General features: G+C 36.0%; 1 long non-coding RNA gene, 1 other non-coding gene and 1 pseudogene across 2 annotated transcripts; 2 read left to right on the top strand and 1 right to left on the bottom strand.

The window, feature by feature from the left end:
• Positions 1 to 6,263: 6,263 nt before the first annotated feature.
• LOC117638437 lies at positions 6,264 to 11,172 on the bottom strand (annotated as a pseudogene).
• On the top strand, positions 10,680 to 10,785 carry LOC117612349. The gene has a single exon (XR_004583388.1). It is a non-coding gene; the product is annotated as a small nucleolar RNA R71 (small nucleolar RNA).
• Positions 11,173 to 14,187: 3,015 nt separating the features above from the next.
• Positions 14,188 to 14,938, top strand: LOC117638718. The gene is made up of 3 exons (XR_004587296.1): positions 14,188 to 14,425; positions 14,616 to 14,722; positions 14,830 to 14,938. It is a non-coding gene; the product is annotated as an uncharacterized LOC117638718 (long non-coding RNA).
• Positions 14,939 to 16,390: the final 1,452 nt, after the last annotated feature.

Below are 16,390 nucleotides of genomic sequence, written 5' to 3'. Positions count from 1 at the left end.
TCAAAGGAGATGAAAAATGGTGACTTCAAAGGGGAATAAGAGAGAGAAAATGATGAGGATGCAGAGAAAGGTTGGGACGGGGAGATAGAAAAGGAGAGAGAAGGAGGAGGATATCATTGTATCAATATTGGAGAAAAAAAGAGAGAACCAGAGAGTGAGATCGGGAGGAAGAGAGAAAAAAGAAATAAGAAGTGGGCCTGAGATAAAGATAGTTTTAGCTTTTAAAAATATTATAATTTTTTATTTAATAAATTATACATTTTTCGTTGGTTTTTTTTGTAGCATTTACTTAATTTTAGGTCAAAATCCCTAATGAATTTTAAATATTTAAATAAGGGACTAAATTAAATGGGATTGTATAGTACAACAGTAAACAAAAAGCCTCACTCACTCTTCCAATTTAGTGAGCCTCAAATACGGTTTGCAAAATAGTGATTTCGCTAAACAGAGAACGCGAGTCCGACAATAACCAGCTTCTTCTTCTTCACCTAGAACTGTAACCACCATAGACCCAGCCAAACCACCAGAATCACCACAGACCATTGTCAAACCCAGTCACTGAACCAACCACCACCAATTCAAACCCAGTCACTCGAATCAACTACCACCAATTCAAACCCAATGGAACCATAACCCAATTGAACCTAAATTCAACAACCACTTTCAAACCCGATTGATCCAAGAAATCATCCACCATGATCAGGACAACTGCAAAAGGAGACACCATTAACGGAGATGTGGGCTTTCTTGTATGAGACTGAGAGAAGGAAGTCATGAATTCCTAGTCTTGAAGTGGTTTGAAAAAAATTCTAAAAACTAATTGGTACCCATTAAAGGATTCTTCCGGGAAATGACATAGAAGACATCAAGTTGAACTTATGGAATAAATAGTTAGTATTGAATTTTTAGCCTCTGTCTCTGTCTCGCTGTCTCTGTCTCTGTCTCTCTCTGTCTGTCTGTCTGTCTGTCTGTCTCTCTCTCTCTCTCTCTCTCTCTGCGCTTTTTCTCACCTAAAACCCTTGACCACTCTCTCTTTCAATAGAGGTTACAGTTTTCAATCTAGACAGTTGATTAAGAAGGAAGGAAGAAGAAGAAAGGAAGAAAGGTAAAAAAAGAAGAAGAAGGGGATGGCCTAGGAACTTGGGAAGGAAGAAGAAAATAGGAAGAAAGAAAAAAAGAAAAAAGAAAAAGAAAAAGAAGAGATAAGATAGTTTTAGCAATCTTTAATTAAAATTAAATATTAGAATTTATTTATTTTTAATTAAAATTAATTATTTTTTAGTCCATCACAACACCAAACATAGGCCTTTACTATTTTTACAATGCAGCTTCTTAGTCCGACGCAGCACAAACGTAGGTTAGTATTCAATCCAGTTTAGGCCAATCCGAGCTAATCCAAGATAGTCACAGAATTTAGTCAAGTCCATGACAGTCCGCCGTACCAAACGACCCCTCAGAGAAATAGACTGCTCCATCTGCATTCACAATATACATCAACACCAAATAAGGGTTTGTTGTTTTTTTCTTTTCTAAGACTTGTTTCGTTATCGGCTTAGGACCCCTCTCCCATATAGGCTTGCATAAGGAGTGTACGCTAAAACTTTTGCTCTTGCCGAGATGCAACTACTTCTCTTTAATATACATATAAAATAGAGGGTTGGTGAGTTGAAAAAGGAGATTAGGAATTATTTTTTAGTGTCCAAGCGATAGTTCATTCACACACATAATTAGAGATGGGAGATGTCATGGGCTTTCGAACTTAAAAACTCTAATCTACAAATCAATACTATTTTCCAATGAACTAAACCTCGATGGCAGGAGATTAAGATTTTATTAAATAGCTATCAGACATTGAAAGAAGTTGAGGGAGATCGAAGACAAAAGCAGAGGGGCCAAGGGGTGACATTTATGGTTGTTATCTAGACTACATGTCAAAAATATGTTTACTACAATCAATAGCTTTTAAGTGCTAACTAGTTAATAAGCAAATATGACAATTACTTTTTTGGATTCACTCCCTAATACTTCCCATTATATATCCTAATAGTTTTCTTAAGTCATCACAGGAATATTATCGCTGGAAAATACAATCCACTCAAATCGAAAAGTATTCAAGTATATCTAACTGAGACAACAAAAACAAAAAAGACACACTAGTTTGGGTAAAAAGGTGATTTGTACCACTTTTTTTAACAACATTAATGTAGAATATAATAAATTTTTCGCCAATGGGATCTAGTCTAGTGGAAAAAGTATTGAGTTACAAACAGTGGTCTCAGAAGACGGGATAATGGAGCTCTAGTCAACAGAATACTTGTCACATGGTGAAGAAGAAACCTCCTTGAAGCTTCAAGCAGTTGGTGTGAAAACCATCTTAATTAATTCTCTTAGGCATTCTCCAACTCATTTGGTCATAAACCCAAGTTTTCCCCTTCCAAAAAGTAACTATTTGGGTTTTGCCCAGACCAAAACCGTTTTTTCCCCAACCCTTCATAATCAAATTTTAGTCCGCAACTTTATTAAGTTGTTTAAGAATGGTTTAAGTCTATTTTTTTTTTCAATGGATAACTTTTCTTCATTTAATCTTTTTAAGTAAGTCATAATTTAATTTTTTGAACAATTTGACTAAAAAAATTGAAATTCCGATAAATATAATTTTATTTGAGAAATAAGTGAGTATTTATAGAATTTTGAGGTTAGATATGATTTAAATTAATTTAAAATATTATTTTAACAGTTGAATTTAAATATCAATCGTTTAATTTTTTATTTTTTTACTATTAAAATAGCTTGAATTTAATCTGAATCATTGATTTGAGTTAATGTTGAAAAACAAAAAAAAGTGGTGTCACACCAACGCACGACATCTTGTACAATATTTTCGCCTAATTGGGTTTTGTTTCGCACGCCCCATAATATATTTTCGCGTTTATGATCCCATTAACATCCTTCGTGGGGTCACGTCCGTACATTTGTGAGTGGGCATTGGGATCCTCTGTTGAGTAGGACTTAAAGTTTCTCTATTATTTAATTGACCAAAGAAAAAAGTTCCTCTATTATTAAAGGTGTGATTGTGATATTGACTGAGACTTGAAAACAGACTGTTCTATCTGCATTCACACTTTTTTTTTTTTTTTTTTTGGACGAAATCTGCATCCACACACTATACATCAACAAAACACCTACACTTAAAAAAAAAAAGGAAAAGCCAACAAGGTTTCTAAAAATATTATCTGTAAATAAAAGATTTGTCGCTTAAGTGATTAAGCGTATTTATCCTTAAACTTGATATAGTTTTATTCCCCTTACCGTAATATTGAAGGTATGAGAAAACAAATACGGGATTTTTAAAAGTGCAAAATATTTTCATATTCGCGTACGCAAATTATTAGTTAGAAATAGGGAGAAACAAAAAGTCACAAATCAAATCAAAATTTGCTCGGGAAAATAAGATTTTTTCAGTGTTTTTCAAGCCCCCTTTTGTTGTTTTGGTAGATACGAATTGATGAGCATGGTGAAGAAGCACTCAAGCTTATATTAGGGAAAACAGTAATTGATGCAGTGCGATGATCTCTTTTTGTTCTGTTTTAGAAGTTGAAGTTGTTGGATTAAAAGTTGAAGCTCTCCTCATCCACATTGGCGCGTTCAGACTTTACTTTATTCGGTTTGCCCAAGGTGGAAACCATATTGGGTCAAAAGAGTCATATGGACCCTAATACTGTCACCTATGCATATAAAGCTTAGGTCTCCTCTCTTATACACACATTACAAGCGCAAAAAACCCTACTAATAGGAAATTTTAGTATCTGTGCAAACATGGTTAAAATCACATAAAATACTTGCAAGAATACAAGGTTATTGTAGTATAGATGCTCATGCAAGGTCGTTTTCCTCAAGGACTAATTAGCAATTTAAGTAAAAACAAATTCCAAATGACTACTTAAAATAAAAGGTCAAGAAAGATGATTATGAATTTGGTTGATTCTAAAAAAAAAATATGATTGAAGGAAAGAGTTTTGAATATCAATTTATAAAAGCACTAGGGTTTCACCATCACCTAGCAATCCTATGAACTTTTACCAATTACTTATGATTTGCACATGCCACTTTGAAGGTTAGGTCTTCCTAATGTATATTCTACTTAGAACCTCCAACACATAACGTATATCCAACATGCAACCCGTCTGGACGTTCAGATCAAATCTGAACATGAAAGACTCATTAAGTTTTGTGAAAACCCTTTGAAAAACCATGCAACCCTTAAGACGTGGTGTTCATCTTAAGTGAAATTACAATTATTAATCACAAGAAGCTAGCATCAATTTCAGGGAACCTTCCGACCAAAATTGCATCCAATTACTTTTCTAAAGATCCTAATGGTGATCAGGCATTAAGACAATTAGATAGTTTAAAACAGTGATTAACAATTCAAGTAGGCATGCACTCATCATAAGCAATTAAATAAAAATCACATATTCATGCTAAGGTTCAAGGCTTCACCCTAGCAAAAGAAATTTAGTTACGCATACTCATAATTAAAATCCAAGAAAATATCATTAAGAAGAAAAGAACGAAAACACCTGAAAGTTGTGAAAACCCAAAACCCTAGCAATTGCTCTCCACAATGCAAAGTTCAAAAGTGAAAAAGAAGTCCTCAAATTCCTTGTGAGAAAGAGCTTAAATACCCCTTAAAACCTAGCTGCCAATGTACAGCTTTTCCATCCCCACAAGGAAACTAATTAAAATAAAATAATACTATGAAATAAAGTCCAAATTGGAATAGGAGAATCTGCCCAAAATCTGCCCAGCCACGTTTTGGCCTCAAATCTCCTCCAAATCTGGCCCAAGATAGCTTGTTTTAAAGATAAAAAATGTTTTGAACACTTCTCTAGAAGGCCATGAAGCCATCCGAGGTCATCTTGTGCTCCAAAAACGCAATAAAAGCCCAACACGTCACTATTCCAGCACCGCGCACTGCTCATTTATTTTATTGCCAGAAAATAACCGCTTGGAAGAAAACTCTGAAATTTTGATACGATCAAGCTAAGTGACTCAAGAACGTCCTCCAACTGGAATTACTCCAAAATTCCTCCATTTGATTATGTTTTGCTCCAGAGAGAGTCGAAAGTCCTATATTGGAAATATAATTCAAAGTATCAAAATTCTTCCAAAATATTAACCAAAATATACTAAGAATGAGTTTAAATATATAATATAAAATATGTCCATCAAAATACCCCCAAACTTAGCTTTTACTTGTCCTCAAGCGAAACAAGACTCAAACAAAAATAAAAACTTAACAGATTAGACATCTGGCTAACACTTGACCAGGACAAAATTTCCACCTTCAAGTTGCAATCCATAGAAAATTTTAAAAACTAGAACATCCTTTCAATAGATCCAATAATCCCACCACAAAGTCTAACCTATTTAGACTCAATTAGAAAAGAATTCACAAACTTCTTTCGGTGTAAAGTGAACCATTATGGTTATGGAGACTCGACTAAAACCCTTAACTCTCATCCCTTTTATTCATACTTCACACACTCCACACTTTTTATTTTCCTTTTTATTTTTTTTATTTTTGTTTTTATTTTTTTATAGTAATAGTAGTGGTTGTGCAATGTTGGTTCCCTTAAGCTTTCGATCCAACCGTGTAGCGAGCTTTAGGTCAATGTCTCCCAAACCACTCGGGTTTTAGGGCACTAGGTGTAGAACACCCCTAAGGACTTATTAACTCAAGCTGAAAAGGCTACGAAACCAACTAACCACCCGGCCTCATGCCAAAACTCTATCGTTTGTCTCGAGAATCACTGCTGATTAGGCAGGACTGGCCCGGTTACTAGCAAAGCTTCGGGTGAGGCATTATTACTTTATAACACTTACTAACTTTATTTATATTGAACAGAAATTAAAACACACTTGGACAAAAAGTAAGTATTCCAATCTCACTCCCCAAAAACCATGTTGATGTGATGTGCAAATTTCAAAGTATAATTCATGAATTAGTGTCTAAGCAACAATAAATAGAAAAGACTCTATTGTGGAATTGATCTTCACCATGTCCATTTGTTCTAACGTTTAAAATAATCTATGGATATTATAACTTAAAAACGAAGATTTTTTGAACTAAATAACAGAACCTTTTGTCCTGGCTGAAATTCCTTTCGTAAAATTTGACTGTCATGAAATGCCTTAGTTCTTTCCTTGTAGATGCGAGAACTATCAAAAGCACCTTGACGAATTTCCTCTAGCTCATTTAACTACAATTTTCGATTTTCCCCAGCTGAGTCATATGCAAAATTTAACTCTTTAATGGCCCAGTAAGCTTTATGCTCCAGCTCCATAGGTAGATGACAGGCTTTCCCATAAACAAGTCGGAATGGTGACATCCCAATAGGAGTTTTATAAGCTGTCCTGTATGCCCACAAAGCATCATTTAGTTTGAAACTCCAATCCTTGTGTGTAGAGCTCACTGTTTTCTCCAAAATACGTTTTATTTCTCTGTTTGAAACTTCAACTTGACCAGATGTCTGTGGGTGGTGTGGTGTAGCCACGCGATGATTAATCTCATATTTTGCCAGTAGGTGAGCAAATGGTTTATTAATAAAATGCTTCCCCCCATCACTAAGAATAACACGCGGAATTCCAAAACGTGGAAATATAACCCCCTGGAGGAACTTCAGGACCACTGATCCTTGATTAGTTTGTGCTGCAATGGCCTCGACCCACTTTGAACATATTCCACAGCCACTAAAATATATTGGTGGCCGTTAGAAGATGGGAACGGTCCCATGAAATCATTACCCCAAACATCAAATAGTTCAACAATTAAGATACTTTGCTAGGGCATCTCATTCCTTATGGATTGATTGCCGACCCTTTGACACCTATCACATGCCTTGCACCAATTCTGTGAATCTCTAAAAAGTGTTGGCCAAAATAACCCACTCTGTAGGATTTTCTCTGCTGTCCTTTTCTGCCCAAAATGTCCTCCACAAGCGTAGTGATGAGCAAACTTTAAAACACTTTCCTGTTCAGCCTCCGGAATACACCTGCGAATAATCTGGTCTGCACAATACTTGTATAAGTACGGTTCATCCCAGAAATAGTGCTTTACATCAGATAAAAACTTCTTTTTTCTGCTGGTAGGAAAAATCTGGATGCACCACACCCTTAGCCAAATAATTGACAATATCTGCAAACCAAGGGGTGTCAATTTTGACAGCAAATAGCTGTTCATTTGGGAAACTTTCACTCAATGGTAGAGAATCTGCCTCTGTAGCTGCTGGAATAATTAATCTAGATAAATGATCAGCCACAACATTCTCACTGCCCTTCTTGTCTTGAATCTCTAAGTCAAATTCTTGAAGTAAAAGAACCCAACGAATCAATCTAGGCTTTGCATCCTTCTTAGACAACAAGTATTTTAGTGCAGCATGATCCTTATAGACAATTATTTTAGCCCCAACCAAATAAGACCGAAATTTCTCTAGTGCGAACACAACTGCCAACAATTCCTTCTCTGTAGTTGCATAGTTAAGTTGTGCATCATTGAGAGTACGACTTGCATAATAGATGACATGGGGAAGCTTATCTTTTCGCTGCCCTAAAACTGCCCCGACAGCATAATCTGACGCATCACACATTAGTTCAAATGGTAAATCCCAATTTGGTGCAGCAATGATGGGCGCCGAAGTTAGGAGTGCTTTCAACTTGTTGAATGCTTCTAAACAGGCCTTATCAAAATTAAATGGTGTATCCTTAGCCAATAAAGTGCACAAAGGTCGACTAATCTTGGAGAAATCCTTGATGAACCGACGATAAAAACCTGCGTGTCCTAAGAAGGACCTCACACCTTTTACTGATGTAGGAGGTGGCAGCTTTGCAATAACATCAATCTTTGCTTTGTCAACCTCAATGCCTTTGCTAGAAATTGAATGACCCAAGACAATTCCCTGTTCAACCATGAAATGACACTTTTCCCAGTTTAGCACTAAATTCGTCACTTGACATCTCTGAAGAACTAATGATAAATTCTGTAAGCACTGATCATATGAATACCCAAAAACAGAAAAATCATCCATAAAAACTTCCACAATATTTTCGACCAAGCCAGAAAAAATACTCATCATACAACGTTGAAAAGTAGCAGGTGCATTGCATAATCCAAACGGCATCCTCCGATAAGCATAAGTACCGAATGGACAAGTGAAAGTAGTCTTCTCTTGATCCTCTGGTGCGATTGGAATCTGATTATACCCAGAATACCCATCAAGAAAACAGTAAAAAGCCCGCCCAGCCAACCTTTCTAACATCTGGTCAATAAAAGGCAATGGAAAATGGTCTTTTCTCGTCCCTGTGTTAAGCTTCCGGTAATCTACACACATTCTCCAACCCGTAGTCAATCGTGTAGGAACTAACTCATTATTATCATTTTTCACCACTGTAATACCGGTTCATTTAGGCACAACTTGAGTCGGGCTAACCCATTTACTGTTAGAAATAGGATAAATCATACCGGCATCAAGTAATTTCATAACCTCTGTTCTGACCACCTCTTTCATAATTGGGTTAAGGCGGCGTTGAGCATCAACTGTTGGCTTCACATCGTCTTCCATTAATATTCTGTGCATACATAGGGCTGGGCTGATTCCCTTGATGTCCGCAATTGTCCATCCTAATGCATCTTGATATTTTCTCAACACACGAAGCAATTTATCTTCCTCTGTCGGTGTTAAATCTGCTGCAATTATAACTGGCAACGTCCCTGCGGCTCCTAAATATGCATATTTAAGATGTTTTGGTAAAGGCTTCAGCTCCAATTTTGGCGGTTGTTGTCTAGATGGTTTAAGGGGCTGTTTGGGCTCCCCTAAACTCTCGTACACATTCCTAAATTTTGGCAACACTGTGGGCAGACTGTTCAATGCGTGAATGTACTCAAGAACACCTTCATCTTCAGAATTTGTCTCAAGTTCCCCCTGTAAAACATGCAGCAACTGATATGTTTTTGAATTAGCATAAAATCCGTCTGCACCATACTATCTACCATGTCAATACGCATACAATCTTGCTGTTCAGCAGGACGTTTTGCTGCCTCAAACAAATTAAACACCACAGATTGGTCTTGAACCCGTAAAGTCAATGTTCCAGCTTCCACATCAATTAAGGTCCTAGCTGTTGCCATAAACGGCCTCCCCAAAATAATAGGTGTTTGAAGGTCTTCATCCATGTCTAAAACCACAAAATCTGCCGGTAGATAAAGATTATCAACCTTAATAATTAGATCTTCAATAACACCTCTTGGATAAGTGATTGAACGGTCAGCTAGTTGAAGTATAATTGATGTGGGCTTTAAATCTCCTTGCCCCAATCGCTGGAAAACAGAAAAAGGCATCAAATTAATACTTGCACCCAAATCAATTAAAGCACTTTTAAAATTAGAATTTCCAATAGTGCAAGAAATATTAAAACTCCCTGGATCTTTTTTCTTAGGTGGTAGTTTGTGTAGCAAAACTGTGCTGCACTGTTCTGTCAAAATAACTTTGTCCAAATCTGAAAGCTTCTTTTTGCTGCTGCAAACTTCCTTCAAAAATTTGGCATATGATGGAATTTTCTTGATTGCATCCAGTAATGGAATGTTGATTTGAACCTTGGATAATGTCTGCATAAAGTCCTTGAGTTGTTGATCTTTTGCTTTTGGCTTCAAACGTTCTAGATATGGAATAGGGGCCTCATAAACACGCTCAGGAACTTGTTTTGGAACAGTTTCTAGATCTGCCAAATTATGTTTTTCTGCAGGTTTGGCAGGTTCTGCTGCTGCAAATTTTTCTGTATTATCCTCCACTGTTTGCTGCTCCTTTTCAATGCTATTTTCACGATTGTCATAGCTCTTTCCACATCGTAAAGTCCGAACAACGTTGCAATCTTCACGTCCATTTGGATTAGGAATTGTTTGACTAGGAAATTTGCCCTTTTCTCTATTTGAAATCTGTGTAGCTAGCTGTCCAAATTGTTGCTCCAAACTTTTAATTGATGCTTCAACATTTTGAAATCTTTGATTGTTGCCCTCGATGAATGATTGAGTTGTTGCTGCCAGTTTAGCAAGTTGATCTTCCAGAGATGGTTTGGGGGGAACAAAAGGTTTTTGTGCATGCTGGAATGGTTTGGCATTAGTCTGATTGCCACCCCATTTGAAATTAGGGTGATCCCTCCATCCAGGATTGTAATGAGTTGCATATGCATCATTCCTAGGCCTTTGATAGCTGTTCATCATATTGACATGTTGTTCAACAAGCTCTGGGTAAGAGTCTCTATGTGGGCAGCCCATTATGTCATGTGTAGCCATACTGCATATAGTGCAAACTGTTGATGTAGGTGGCTGCTGTGTAGAACTTGCTAGATGTTGTAGAAGCATATCAAACTTTGCATCAATTTTCTTATCCATTTTTTCCATTTGTGCAGACATATTGGGAGAACCTACTGATAACTCAAAAATGCCCCTTTTCTGTGAATGTTCTGCTGCCCATTGCTGAGATTCTGTAGCCATCATATCAAACAGTTCAAATGCCTCTCTTGCAGATTTATTTGACAATGATCCTCCTGCTTATGCATTCACATGGCTCTTAGATGTAGGATTAAGCCCATCAAAGAAAATATTCATTTGTGTATCTGAATCAATTTTAACATGTGGACACTTTATGTACATCTCTGTATATCTCTCCCACGCTTCATGAAACTCTTCATTAGGCTTCGTGTAAATGTCAAAATCTCCCTCTTGAAATTCAATGTCTTGGATGCTGGATAATATTTGTTCAGGAATTTTGTGTGTAACTGCTGCCAAGTAGTAATGCTATTAGCGGGTAGAGTGAATAACCAAGTTTCTGCCTTGTCCTTCAAAGTGAAAGGGAAAAGACGTAACTTAATAGCCTCAGTAGAAAAACCCCTAATCAAAATATTCTTGCAACCCACAATAAATTTTGCAATATGTATGTTTGCATCTTCATTAGGCAGCCCCCGAAAAGTAGGTAGAATTTCAAGCATACGGTGCTTAATCTTGAACGAATCTCCCTCTTCTTGTTCAGGATACACAATGCAATTGGGAACATCAGTGGCACGGGCTTCCAATGACTCCCTTAGTGGTCTACTTGCCGCAGGTAATTCTAACGCCATGTTACCCTCGTTTGCAAATAGATTATGCAGAAAAGTGCCTTGCAGTGAATAGTCCCAAGCCCAAGTATGGGATGCGGGAATTTTTTTATTTAAAAATATATATTTTTAGACTTTGCGCGACCAATATTCCAATATTCGTCGCGCAAAGTTAAATTTTGGCGGGTACCAAAAATGGGATGCGGGAATTTTTTTTTTAAAATAATTTTTTTAGACTTTGCGCGACCAATATGTTTCGTCGCGTAAAGTGATACGATTTTTAAAACCGAAATAACTCCTCCACCATTTTCTCAATGTCTTTCTCTACTCTTACCTCTCCTCTCTCTTTCCCTCTCCCCAAATCCCACCCTTTCTCTCACACTCACTCCTCTCACTTAATCTCTCATCTCTCTCTTCACTATCTCTCACTCTCACTCACTCTCTCCTCTATCTTTTCACTATCTCTCACTCTCTCATCTCTTTATCACTATCTTATCTAATTCTCTCACACTCACTTCTCCCTCTCATTCTCACTCACTCTCAATCTTGCCAAAAGGTATATTATCTCCAAATTTTAAATTTTTTTCATTAATATGTGTTTTTGGAGTTAGTTTTGAGTTTGTGTGGGGTTTGGGGTTGAGTAAAGCGTTGAGATTGGAGTTTGGGTTGGATTTGTGGTATAACAATTTTAGGGGAGATTATGCATTCTTTTTGTTGTTGTTGTTGTTATTTGACCATATTCGTTTTTGTGTAGGTAATCATCGAGACTTTGATGGCTAAAGTTGAGGATTAGGAAGCTATCAAAACATATCATCCACTACTACCACCACAATACGCTTGTATTAGGATTTTATTATTGTACTTTGTTAATTTATATGTACATTTTGAATATTATATATATATATTTATTTATTAGATAATTTGATCACTATTTTTCATATGTAATTTTATTTTGAATATGTCAATTTAAATTAAAGTAATTAAGAAAAATCTTACAATTAAATTAAATGTAAAAAGTAAAGATTCGAAAAGATTAATATAATTAAATTAATATCAATTTAAATTAAAGTGATTTAAAAAAAAGCATACAATTAAATTAAATTTAAAAAGTAAAAATTTGAAAAAATTAATATAAATAAATTAATATTAAAGAAATAATAAAACAAAAAGTCAAAAACCTTGCGTGACAAAATATTTTGTAGCACAAACTATTAAATTAGTTTATTTTAATTAAAAAAATTTAAAACACAAAAAATATTTCGTCACACAAATATTTGTGCGACGTTAGTATTCGTCGCGCAAAGCTCTAAAAATGTGGGCGGATACCAAAAATGGGACGCGGGAATTTTTTATTTTTTATAAATTTTTTTGAGACTTTGCGCGACCAATATTTTTTCGTCGCGCAAAGTCACTTTGCGCGACCAATGAAAAAACTTGGTCTCGCAAAGTCTTTCTTCACGATCTTTGCGTGACGGATTCTGCGCGACGAAGTTTCTATCGCGTTAAAATTTGTGCGACTACAATGTATTTTGCGCGACGAAATTCTCTTCGTCGCGCAAAGTGTAAAATGTAGTAGTGATTGGAGAATATTTCCACATGACTCATGTGTATTAAATGGTACACCAATCACGAAGTGAACCGCAACATACAAAAATTACTCCACATATTGTGTTGAAGGAATACTTAGCAATTCAAAAGGGACTTCATGGTCTTTTTGAGGTCATGTGCACAAGAGCTGGTGCCTGGAGGTGTTGGGCCCAGAGCATTCGCGCTGCCTGCACCCGTCCGGGGCCAACACCAACAACTAGCTGTGGGACATGGAAATAAGTTGACCCGGAACATAGAAAAAATTTCATGGCCACGTGAACCAAAGTTTGTCTTAAAATGCAATAAGGAAACGAAGGAAAAAGAAGCACATGCTTTGGGCTAGAATGCATATAGAGTGTTAAAAGCTTCCTGCAAGAATTATGTAAAGGAAACATGGGCCTCATTTTAGTTGCCTTGCAGCAAATATTTAATGGGAATGAGAAATTGCCCATCGAGAAGAATATGTTCTTCTCAACTTTGCACCACTTATTGTAAGGTTGATTTGAAAGCTTACTTATTTGTTGATGGTTTTCATTTGCTAGGGTTCCACAACTTGAACACCCTAATATATGATGGTGACCTTCCTAGATAATTTGGGTAAGCCCTGATAGGATTTTTAGTACTTATGCAAACAGGGTTAAAATTACATAAAACACTTGCAAAAATTCAAGGCTATTGTAGTATAGATGCTCATGCAAGATCGTTTTCCTCAAGAACTAATTAGCAATTTAAGTAAAAATAAATTCCAAATAACTACTTAAAATAAAATGTCAAGAAAGATGATTATGAATTTGGTTGATTCTAAAAACAAATATTAAACAAAAACAAATACGATTGACCAAACTCTTGTGTATATCGTTATATTAAACACCCTAATAAATGATGGTGACCTTCCTAGATAATTTGGGTAAGCCCCCAAAATTTAGAAAAACAAATTAACCAAAATCTTGTGTATGACACTTATCAGAGTTATTACAGAGTTAGTTAGCTAACTAATCTTTAACATAATGACTTAACTAACTCTCTCAGATTATGAAACTTGTCACAATCTGAGGAATCTTATACTCTAATAAACTTTACACGTCAGCCAAATACCCTTCAAGTCCAATACTTTAGAAAAACATCTTGATGTACTTCTAAATGGGAAATTTGTAACATAGTAAGAATCAATTCAAAGAAAACAAGCTAGCTGGTGACTTGTTTTCTCCAATATTGGGCTCTCCGGGTATGTTTGGTAGGCTTCACTAGACTGGACTGGACTGGACTGGACTATATAGCACTTGAAAACTATGTTTGGTAAGAGGGTGGACTAACTTAAATGAGATTGTAGAATCCTAACAGTAAAAAAACGCATCGCTCGCTCTTCTAATTTAGTGAGGCTGAAACTTGCTTCACAAATTAGCGAGTTCGCAAAATAAAACACGCTAGTCCTCCAACACCAACAACTTTCAACGCCTCTCTCTCGTTTCGTTCAATATCGACTCCTGCTCTTCTTCCAAGCTATACTCAGTTAAGTTTTTCTGGTCTCTCGCTTTGCATTACAATTGAGGTAGGGCTTGCAGTTGCAGAGAGATATAGAAGGAGGTGAACCAAAATATATTATTGGGTTATTGCCTTTCAACGACAACTATATATTTTGGGTGGCTTCAGGCTCTGCCATCGCCGTAGAGATTGAAAGGAGGTTTCTTGGGTAAGTATTTGGTTCTAGCCATCAGCTAAATGAAATTTGAATTTTGAGTCTTAGAATCAGGTCTTGAGCATTTGTATCTGCCATTGCAAGGGCCATGTCAAAATCAGGTCTTGCGATCCCAAGTCCATGGAATGCCAAATCTTCTTATGTTAATTATTGGTGTACATTAGTTTGATTATGGGGGTTTCAGGTGTGGCTAGAGGATGTGGGTGGCAACACTTGGATGTGTTTGCTTGGTTTGCTAAACTCGATGGCAACACTTGGCTTTCATTTTACAAATTTCATTTTGGAGCAGAGGTATGGAAAAAGGCCTGAAGATGAGCTGCCCAAGTTCTGTAATTTTCTGCCTTGTTCTCTTTTTGGGTTGTTTGTGATTGAATGATTTTTTGTCAAATTGCATGCAGTTCCAATTCGTAGAAGTTCCAAAAGGGGAGAAGCTGAAAATAATGAAATCAGAAACAGAGAGAGAAGAAACGAAAAGGGATGGTGAAGAGAGAGGAAGAAAAGAGAGAGGGGAGAGAGTAAAGAAGAAAATGCTTCACTAATTAAATATTAGAATTTATTTGCCTCTTTCCTTAATGAAATAATGAATTGACCAAAAAAAATAAATATTAGAATTTTATTTATTTATAGATTAAAATTTTTAATTATATTTAAATATATTAAATATATATTTTTTAGTCCGACACAGTACCAAACATAGGTCTTCACTATTTTTACAATCCAGCTTCTTAGTCCGACGCAAAACCAAACGTAGGTCGGTACTTAATCCAGCTTAAGCCAATCCGAGCTAATCCGAGACAGTCCCAGGATTTAGTCCAGTCCATAACAGTCCGCCGTACCAAACGACCCTAAGTGTTTTAGAATAAAAATATATATAGTTGTCAGAGTGTGCAAAGGTAAAAATCAGAAACGATAAATTCCAAAAAATATATATATATATATTTCATGCCTCCTTTTAAAGATTGATTTTGATAATTTGCATATCGTTATATTAATAATCTTCAGAATTGCTCCTTGATTAGTCAATACTAGGAAAAGATCGACCAGGAGCATCAATATCTTAATGTATAATATACCCTGTCCACTTGGATAATTATATCTTTTTTTTTAGCTTATGATATACGTAATACACACCATATTCCTAATTAGTTTTTTTGAGTCGAAACAATTAATTCAATCATGGTATAGGGATATAGTTTATCAATATCTTAATGTATAGCATACCCTCCATGTTAAGCTTAATTAATTTACACTTTAGACAACTAATGATGCCAAAGATGCCTTAGTTAGAGCAATCTTAACCCGTCAAACTTAGGTTGTTTGTGCACCCGGATTTAATTATATCGTAATACACACCTTATTCTCAATTAGTTTTTTATGAGTCGAATCATAATTACTAGATCATGTTTGTTGGATTTTCTAATTAATTCAAGCACGGTATATAGTTTATTCAAGTGTTACGCCTTACGAGCACACATGCTTTCACATTATGATATGTGCTAAAAGACATTGTGATAAAGTTGTTTACCATGAAAAAGTCAAAGCCTTAGAATAGGCTTTGAGAATGTGTCAATTGCGACCATAATAGTTCTTCGGCTAAATTGTAGCAATGGTCTCTGGACTAAGACCAAACTTTACTTTTCGTCCCTCATATTGCTAAATTGTTACGATGGTACTTTAATTATGCATCCACTTTCAGAAATTGTCATTTCCTTCCCCCCACCCCACCAATTTCTTCTCCCACCCGATAACCCACATCCTTTAGATGTGGAATCTTTGCTCCAAGTTTCTCTCCCACACACCCATCTATTGGATGAGATAACACACATAGGACCCAAATCCTCCAACAAAACCAAACAACAAAGGAAAGAAAAGAAATTTATAAAATAAAAAAAAATAAAAAAAAAGCCTCGGTGGATGAATTTTTTCTCTTTCTTGTAGTTGTTGGGGTTCTGGGTTCGT

This window comes from Prunus dulcis, chromosome 8 (genome assembly GCF_902201215.1).
Source record: "Prunus dulcis chromosome 8, ALMONDv2, whole genome shotgun sequence".
In the NCBI taxonomy this organism is placed as follows: domain Eukaryota; kingdom Viridiplantae; phylum Streptophyta; class Magnoliopsida; order Rosales; family Rosaceae; genus Prunus; species Prunus dulcis.
This window is presented reverse-complemented; position numbering and strand designations above follow the sequence as displayed.